The 9,875-nt window shown below is 50.1% G+C and overlaps 1 protein-coding gene across 2 annotated transcripts in view; it reads left to right on the forward strand.

The window, feature by feature from the left end:
• Positions 1 to 3,275, forward strand: part of DUSP22 (dual specificity phosphatase 22) — a 55,772-nt gene extending 52,497 nt beyond the window's left edge. For both annotated transcript variants that reach the window (XR_010023657.1, XR_010023658.1), the window contains exon 10: positions 3,072 to 3,275. The gene's annotated coding sequence lies outside the window, so the exon portion shown is untranslated. The remainder of the gene's footprint in view (positions 1 to 3,071) is intronic.
• Positions 3,276 to 9,875: the final 6,600 nt, after the last annotated feature.

Raw genomic sequence — 9,875 nt, forward strand, 5'->3', positions numbered from 1 at the left:
CCGCGTGGTGGTGGCAGCAGTCCCAATGGCTATGAGGGGAGGTGCTGGCCAGTCAGGCAACAGGAACACCTGGGGCATGAAAATCCTGGTGACACAGGTCACCCTGCTATAGATGCCTCCGAGTGTTTTCATGTGCTAGACCAGGGAGCCCCTGACTACCTGTGAGCATATAGACAGTCAGGAGAAGCAGCTGGCACAGAGCCTCAGGAAGACTTTCGTGTGTGTGCAGCGGTGTGAGGCAGCCCCTGCAGGAAACAGGTTTTCTGGCAACAGTCCCAACTCAGCAGCGTCGCCCACCCCTCACGGCCTAACACTGCTTCTTGCCACCATTTCTTACTGCAAGACTGTATCTGACACTCGTGGTGCTCTGCAGGTCAGAAACTGTCATCCCCAAGCTCTATAAACCTTCAGAGAAGGTATTTCATTCATTCGACCTCAAAGTGGCGAAGTACACCACAAACTAAAACTGCTGGGTCATTTGACCCAAATCAGCAGGCAGGTGGAAGGGAGGGAGGGGCTGCCATCTATGGCTGGAGGGAGGGCTTGTGCTCCGCGGTCTGTAGGGCACTCCTTGGGGGGACAGCCAGGCCCAGGGCACAACTGCAGAAACCAGGACCCTCCTGTCTGCCCCCTCCCCGCCACCGCACCCCTCAAGTCTGGAATGTTGCGGTTAGATTTAAGGAAGATACTAGAGAAGGTCTGGCTGCCGTCATCCAGCTCTGCAGGTTAGGGGGTCAAATTCATCCATGTGCCCAGAACACACCCCTAGGGACCAGACTCCTGAAAATTAATGCAGAATTCAAATTTCCAGTTTCCTAGTTTATTGTGAGGGGTGAAATACTGGCTTTTTGAAGACTCATTTTATCCACTGGGAAGGCTCGCTCTCTTTCTCTCATTATCAAGGTTTGGAGGTGGCCAACTGAGTCCTCGGGCACTGTGCAGTGAGCACGTCCTGCCCTGGCTGTGTCTACTGGCAGGAGTGCTGTGGCCCCAGCAGATGCAGCGTGTGCGACCTGCGGGGGTCTCCAGCTCTGTCCCTGCCCTGGCCTAACAGGGCTACTGTTGCTCCATGAAGTCACCTTTCCTGGGTCCTGGGAAGATCACCCGTTTACAGACTCTCTCCGCTCAAGGTCATTCTTTGACTTAAATCATGTTTTTTGGAGCACCTTCCTGAGACTTGGGTGTTCTCAGGTCTCCTCAATGGCATTTGTGCTTTTCTCTGAGGAGGGTTCCTGTTAGTGGCTTTTTAAAATTCATTGGTTGCCAGTTCTTTCTAGGTTCTGTCTCAGCAGGGAATCCTACTTCCAACTTCTGGGGCCACCTTGCATCACTCATAGAGAGAGATAACTATACATTCTTGTGTTCAGGGTGTGTGTGCGCACAATGTGTTTCACTGTTCTACTTTACGTTATTTTATTTCAAAGAGCTCCTTAGCCCCCAGGGCAGTTGTGTGTGCAACATCTGGGAGCGTGTCCAGCTCAGGTAATGCAGGTGACAGGCACCTGGCGGCGCCCAGGGAAAACGTCCGAGCCCACGTTGCACAGCCAGAGCTGGTCACAAAGTGCCACTGTGCACACCAGCCTCTAGTCATAGGAAGGAAACACCGAGAATCACACCCATGTGATCCCGCTTCAGGTGGCTCCTCCCATCCTGATTCTGAGTTATTAATAATTTTATTAAGAATGTGCTTTCAACACGCTTGTGTTTACACATATACTTAACAAGAAATTGCCAGGACCGCAGAGGGCACTTCCTCTTCCCTTTCCTTTCTATTGTCCAGAGAAAGGGAGAGACAGAGACCAAAAAAAAAAAAAAAAAACCAAAACTGCCTTTGTCTTGTCACTTGGAGGCTTCGTCCTGTATTAGATTCAGTGGGTCCTTTGCTGGGACACATGGGGCGCATGGAGTGCCTGCAGAGGGTGACAGCGGCAGCACTGGCTGTGCAGAGAATGCACGACACTCTGCCTTCTCGGCCCAACCCCCACTGGAGACCTTGAGACCTGTGATGGCAAATAATGGGATATAATTATTTCAGCGACGTTTCTGCTAGTATCACAATTAGTGTTCTGTTTTGCAGCTCTGGCTTAGCCAGCTTAAAGTAACGTCTGACTAAAGGTCGCCATGGCTGCATCTGTGTCTCTTTCCATCGGGGGAAAGAGCTGCAGTGCGTGCTTGAACATCTGCAAGCGTGGGTTTATTTGGGCTCCAGATCTGTATGCAAACTCTTGATCATAAAGAGTTAGTAGTTCACAGTTAACTTTCCTGAAGCTTCTAGTTCAGTTATTAGAGTCCTGGCCAAAAGAGAGCTATTTTAGCAGGTGCCTGAAAGTATGACCAGTTCAGTATTCTAATTGTGCGTGCTGATGCTGCTGTCTGTTGATTTGGAGGTAGGTTTAGTAGAAAAGAAGTTTTGGATGGGATCATACCTCTGCATGTCCCAGGTACACGGGCCTGATAAAGAAAACTAGATGGTGGGGGAGGGGATGGGGATGGTTCTTTTTGGGTTAACAATTCCTTCAAGGAATAATGTCATCGGGACAGTGTGGATATTTGGAAATGTGCCATTCACACCATTTCCCCATCTTCCAGCATAGGTCCAGGAGTCACATCAAATGCAGTGGCCTTGCCATGCAGCTGCTCAGCCTCCAGGAGGCTGGTTAGTGACAGGCAGACAATCGATGGCCCTGCCTCAGCCTGGGCACCCACCCCAGAGGCAGCCAGGCCAGTACAAGCAGGAGCCAGCCTTTGCTGGCAGCAGGTTGCTGGCAGGCTCTGGGTTTCCCCAAGACACCGGTGGAGGGCCGTTTTGGAAAATAGAAATCAGAAGGCCCCCGCACGTGCATCGGAGAAATGTCACCTTCTGCTTTGCAGAGGGTGTGCCCTTCATGCAGACAAGCCCAGAGATTCCTCAGAACCAGAGAGGCCAGGCACATGCCAGGCCAGCCACTGGGCAGCAGAGGGAGGGGCAGGAGGTCTGAGAGCAGAGCAACGTCTGGACTGTTTGCAGCAGCTGTTTGCAGAGGCTGAGATCACTGCCCCACAGCAGAGAGACCTGTGCTGTGTCTCACCAGGCCAGTTCCATCCTCCTCCAGCCAGGAGCAGGGGGCCCAGGTCCTGAGGAAGCAGACGTGGAGGAGGTGGCACCTCAGCAGACCAGAAGCCCTGGACCGGGGCCAGGAGGCCTGGCTGAGGCCCAGGTTGATCCTGGTTCCCTGGAATACCTTGGGGAAGTCCCAGAGGAGGCAGCTCACTCATGTGGGGAACTTCTACTTCAGACTGCTGTGAAGGACACTTCCTGGAAGGGATGAGAGGGTCTAGATGGCAGCCTGTCTGGTGGCACAATGATGTGGCCAAAGCCAGCTTCCTGGCTGGTATTTTATATGTCTGATTCCAAAAGACCTCCCATCCAGATAACTGGATGATCAGCAGTCACTGAGCATGGAGTGCCTGTGGGGAGCTGTGCCCAGATGCTTCCTTTTGAAATCAGTCCTCAGGACAGTCTCCTGAGATAGGTTTTACCAGCGTCCTCCTTTCTCAGCTGAAAAAACTGAGTTCTACTCATGCCAGAAAGTGGCCAAGTCAGGACTGGAGTCCAGCAGTGTGACTCCTCAGTCACTGGCAAGGTGTGCCTGAAATTCCCTAATTCTTTTGAAATGCCGATCCCACTGGCAGAGCTGTGACAGGCTGGCAGTCAGGAGTGCTGAGGACGGGCACTCAGCACATGGCTGTCTGTCCCTGACACTCCATCCTCACACGATGTATTGGCAGAAGCTCAGAGGCTTGTTGTGTTCCTCCGAGAAGGCATCATGGTCATGCAGAGCGGCTGAGGCAGAACCGCCTTCCTTCCAGGACCCTGGGACCAGTTCAGCTCCAATAACTCCAGTGAATAGACCCGATCCAGGACAGCAGCAGGGCAGCACCAGCGGAGGTGGAAACACAAGAGATCGGCAGGCCCCCTTGCCGACCCCAGGCAGAGGGGAAGGCTGGCAGTGGTGTCACCAGAGCCCAGGAAGAACCACCGTGGAGGGCACCCCACAGGGCTTAGCAGAGCATCTTTAAGAAGCACAGAAAAGGAGCAGGGGCAGCGTGGCCAAAGTGCCCTGTCCTGTGTCCTCCTGTCGTGTCTCCCAGCAGAGCCTGCGTGCTGTGGCCCTGGAGTGAGGGGTGGCACAGAGCGGGCCGCCCCTCAGAGCAGCCCTGGCCCACAGCCACGGGTGGGGTGGGGACTCGGGTATAGGATAGAGGAAGTGCCACCACTTCCATGAAGCATCTAGTGTCAAGGAGCTTGTATTAGTCCATTTATTTTATTTTAATAAAAAATAAAATGTTGTTATTTTGCTTATAACAAAATGCCTGAAACTGGGTGATTTACAAAGAAAATGAAATTTATTGCTTACAGTTTCTGAGGCTGGGAAGTCCAAAGTCCATCTGGTGGTGGTGACAGTGACCCGGGGGTCTCACATTTCAAGATGGTGGAAGCTGAGAGAGCAAGACAGAGAAAGACAGACTCTCCTCTTCTTTTAAAGTCCTCAGAACCACACCCCTGACCATCATTTTTAATCCATTTGCTCCTGCATGGTCCTACAATCCAATCAGCTCTTCAAGGCTCCACCTTTCAACTACCATAGTAGGATTTCCCACCCTCTTAACAGTCACAGTGGGGATCAATCTTCTAATACATAAAACTCGGGGGACATAATTCAAGCTTCAGCGAGTTTTGGGGGACAGTTCAATCCACTACAGAGCTGATGCTAAAAGTGGGTCTGAGTGGGGAGTCTGGGCTCCTACGTCCTTCTCCCCAGAAACGTGCTCTTTGGAGCTTGGCCTGTGACTCACTGCTTTCATCTTTAGAAAGCATTCTCAAAGCATCGTGCCCACGTGCCCCACTGCTCTGCACTGCTCTGCCTTCTCCCCCCGGAGAGCAGGGGAGAGGACAGTCTACAGCGCCTCGGTTGTGCCGCATGCCCGACTGAGCAGCACAGTCCTGTCTTCAGAGACTGTATTCGAGCTGGGGAGAGAAGAGGTCACTCCCGAATGTTCCTGAGCAAATGCTGAGCATCGCAGCATGAAGTGCAGGCAGAGAGGAGCTGGTGCTCAGTGGAGCACCCGGGCAGGGCGAACTTGGAAGAGTGGTCGGGGGCTTTCGGTGTGCAAGTGAAGTCACAACCTGGGGGTAGCTCAGGTACACAGAAACTGCCCAGGGACTGTCCTGGGAGGAAGCTGTGAGCAGGGGCAAGAGCAGACAAGCAGAAGGGCCTAGATTCCAGGTGTTGCCAAGGAATGTCCTTGCACCATGGCTGTGGGCGGCTGTCGATGGTCCTGGGGTTCGATGTGGGCCAGTGTGGGATGGCTGGAGACAGGAAGGAAGAGCAGGTAGGTAGTGGGGCCGGTGGCACAGCCTAGGCTGATGACCTCAAGGACCTTGTCAGAGAAAAATCCACTAGATGGGGTGAGTGCTTGGAGGGTCGTCACCCCCTGGTTTCTGTGACAGAACTGCCAACTTGGGTCCTCCAGAAGCAAAAGCAGAGTTGGGTTGCAAACGCCTTATTGTGAGGTCATACCTGTGACAGGAGGGGTAAGAAACCTGTGGAGGCTGGGGCCCTGACCACAGCTTGGTCCCGCCTCCTCTTGGCCAGACCCATGGGCACTCCCAGCAGGAACTGCCCTTCCCTGCATCCCCACCTCGCTTGGGTGTGGCCGGGTACCCCAAAGGAGCCGCCTAGGCTGGCAGACAGGGCAGACCCTGAAGAGGCCAGAGCTCAAGGGCACCCACCACACTCATGGGGGAACCTGAGACCAGGGACACCTAGTGCTAGAGGGAGCCCTCGCAGAGACGTGTTTTCATGATGTCTGCATGGCAGGGCTGCCAGAAATGCCCCTCCCAGCTCCAGTGGCCATAGGAGCATTCCTCCGATGGGTCGGCTGTTGGTGCCCCTGGACTTGAAGGCTCCCTCCTTCTTTCTCTCCTCCCTTCTCCCTATTCCTCCTTCCCCTTCTTTTACCTGCCCCTCCACCCCCAGTAGAGCAGGGTGCAGTGGGGCGGGGGGGGCATGGAAGCTACACCAGGAGTTAGGGGTCTGTCTGTCTCCTCGCAGTGATTGCAGCCTCAGCAGCCCCAGAGAGCCGCAGGACCCCTCTGCCCACCTGCACGCAGGAGATACCATTGGCGAAAAGGCATTTATTAAAACAATTTGTAACACATGACTACAAGTTGGTCTGTTTTTTAAGAGCCAGCAGTCCTAAACCATTTCAGTGACAAAATACTCCTCTCCAAAAAATCTTTTGGTGGTCTAAGTTCTAAGGCTAAGCAATCACTGTCTTTGCTGTAGAGTTTTAATAATGTGTACATAAACTTAAATGAACATGTTTTTATTATGTACCCTTTCATTAAAAACATGCTCTATATGGAAGTTACCCTGGAGCACTCCCAGTGGACACACAAGGATGCAGACTCCTCTGGTCTCTTTCTTTTTTTCAATAAATCCAGGGCGCCTTGGAGTGGGCGCTCCATGGGGCAGCCGGTCCCTAGTGCTGTGGCGTTCTGTTGCTGCTCTTAAAGGGTGGGTTGAAATCCCGGTGAGTGCTCAGGCAGCTGCTTCAGTCCCAGCACACTGTATGATCCCTTGAGCTGGTTACTTGTCTTCAGCATTTCCCAACTGCAGATACATTTGAAAGCCATTAGAATTAACCCCAAAGAAACAGACATGCTACTATTGACTTTGTTGTGAAATGGGACTTACATCTGTAGCTTAACATCAAACAAACTTTTCAGATTGAAAATAAAGCAAAAATGTTGTTTGATCCATGAATGAAGGCAGATTAACAAACCTGTCATAAAGAGAAGTTCAGTTTTAATAAAATCATTGAAAAATTTGCAGACGTTAAGGCTCAAAAACAGAAATTGTAATTATTCATTAATGTGACAGACCAACATTTTTCCCAGTTTTTCAAAATATACATTATTGTAATTAGCAAGTATTAGTACATGATTTTTTCCCTTCTTTTAACTCTAATATTTATTTTGTTCTTTTTTTTGTTATTGGCATGACCACAAGTATAAATTTAATAAAGGAAAATTTTTTCTGCGTGCATTTCTTTCCTGTCCCTTAATACTCGATTCATTCTGTGATCGTCACTGCCTGTCACGCAGAGGCATCAGAGACACCAGCTATGCCTCTGCCTTCACATGCTCCTTCATGGAAAACAAAACACGCTTTATTGTGCTATACTTTCTTCTTTTTATATCAGCCCCTTTCTTCTTAGGAAGCCCATCTGATTTCTGATTCTATGGGTTCCCTGTCATCCTACTCTTTTTGGTTTTATCAGATTTCCCTAACACCTGGGACTTGGCCAGCTGATTATGTTTCATGAAAATTTTATTTAATGAAAATTCCACATCATGAAAATTCTCTGACTTCTCACATGTTCCTCTCATTTTTTCTGCTTTCTTTGAAGAAACTTGAATTCTACTTTGGTTATTTTTGAGGAACCTGGATGAGAAAGCTGCTTGGTTTTTCCTGCACTGTGTTCTCCTGTGGGTGTCCCTTCCACTGAAAGAGACTCAATGTAAGAAAGTCTGTGTTTTACAGGGGTCAACAGAGGCTGAAGCTTCCCTTTTTATCTTTGTCAGAGAATTCCCATTAGTGTGTCTTTAAATTACCATCTCCCTGGTGCCTTTCAGAATCAGATTTATAATAGTTCTATGTGGATACAACTTAACACCACCTCCACTGCAGAAAATCACAGTGCAGTTCACCTCTACTTGATGATAAGATCTAATGTGAAAGTTTGTGGATTTTCTATGTTGCTGTCATAAAACATGCCCTACTGCTGCAAATCTCCACAGGCATTTCTCTGAAGTGGAGCCTCCAGCCTCCCCACCCAGAGACCTTAAGCTTCTTCAGGGCAGGGCTGGGTCTTTACCTGCCGCTTACAAGGGCCTGGCACACAGTAGGTGCTTAGACATGTCCTGCCTGCAGACTCTCGTCAAGTCACCAGTCCTGGGGACTTCTCAGCTCCTCCTTTCCTTTGCCTATCTAGAGCCTGCCCCCATGGGCTTGCTTTATGTAGGATGGCCACCGCACCCCAGCTGGTCCCTCAGAACCTTGGGGCACAAGGTCTGGCTTCCACTCTTGTGACTTCTCTCCCCGGTCCATGGAAGTGCAGTTCTTGGAGCCACAAGGGCTCCACCTCGTCGCTTGTACACGTGCTGACAGTGGAGCTGAGCAGTCTGCCTGGGGACAAAGTCTCCTCTACTCACTAAGTCCTTTCTACCTGACCAGTTTTTAGAAATACTCTCAGACCTTCTTTGCCTTGCACACAGTGAGCGCCCTGTGGAACGGGCAGGACCTGGTTTAGCTCACCTGGAGTTTCACAGGCTTCCCAACGTGCTGACATCACCTGTTTCTGAGATTTTATTTTTTAAAAAATGTTTTGGGAATTGAATCTTAGCCTCCCCACTGGCACCCTAACTTCGTTTATTTTACTTTCTTGGGCTTAAAGTAAAATCATGTTGACATGTTCATTTCCTTTTTCTGTATTTAAATCAGTTAATCAAATTATTGGTGGCCCCCACTGTGCAGCCAGCAGTGTGCCAGGCCACCCCACGTCCCCTGCCCCCGACGGGTGCCGTGGGCACAGCTGGGAGGGAGGGCTGTGCTGAGGGCAGGAGAGGCCCCGCACCGGCTCCACCTGCCTTCTTCTAGCTTGGGCTTTTACACTGTCATCTATTGTCTACCATATCATCGATCTTATTCCTGTCACCTTCCACTCAAATCCATGTGCTCACTATCTGAGAGCTTTGTTCAATTTCCTGGAGTTTTTCGCTCACTGCTTTTCTCACAATTTACACTCATTTCTTGAAGAGTTTGATGCTGATTGTTTGCTGTGCAACTAGCTCTGAACAAGTTCACCGAATCAGTTGAAATTGTTGCTTGAACGTACTTTTAGAGATACACAACTAATGGTACTAGACTCCCACACTGCTCTCTAAAACGCGAGAGTTTGCACTGAACAGCTTGAGCGACAGTCCCCAAGCTAACGCCCCTCACAGACTCCTGAGGCAGACATCACGGTGCCGGAGTTAACTCTGCAGTGCCACACATGGTATTCAGCATAGACTTTTATGAAATCCAACATAGACTTTTATTTGGTCAATTCTATAATATTTTTTAAAGCATTTTTCATTTGTAGAGGACTTTCACATACTTTAGTTCTTTTTCCCAACAAAACTATGAGATAACTAGTACCCACACTTAGCCCTAAGTAGCAGAACTAGGTCTGGTGCTCAGGTCTGACCTCTGGTCCAGGACTCTCTGCTGTGCAAAGTGTTGGAACCCAGAGGACAATGTGAGCAAAACAAAGACAACCTGCCAAACTAATTCAGAAGCCAGTCGAGGCAACATGATCGTGACACAGTGGTTCTAAAGAGATTAACTCATAAGTTAATAACACAAAAATGAACAGTGGAGGAACCCATGAGAGAGTGTTGTCACCACGTAACATTTATACAGGAAAATTGCTTTTCTCAAGCGTATGTCTTAAGGCTATAAGACTTTGAATCTAAAACTGTTGAGGCTCGTGGTAGATTTGCACTGGCTGTGTATGGAAGCCCATTGAGGAAGTCTGGACAAACCAGCAGGCAGCATCTTGATTAGAAGGGGCAGCAGGTGGACTTGGGTCTATCTGGGAGGGATATTGCTGGACCAACCAAGGACAGAACCAAGAAAGACAAAGGTGCTGAAAAGAAGCAAAAGGCCTGGCAGAAGCTACACAGGAGAGTGGATGAGGTTAGCAGCCCAAGAACGGAGCAAACAAGGAGGAGGGAGTTTGACCAGGGTGGGGGTGCCCGGCATGCTGCTGGGGACACGGCAAAG

The sequence above is a fragment of the Cynocephalus volans genome, chromosome 5 (assembly GCF_027409185.1).
Source record: "Cynocephalus volans isolate mCynVol1 chromosome 5, mCynVol1.pri, whole genome shotgun sequence".
Classification (NCBI taxonomy): Eukaryota; Metazoa; Chordata; class Mammalia; order Dermoptera; family Cynocephalidae; genus Cynocephalus; species Cynocephalus volans.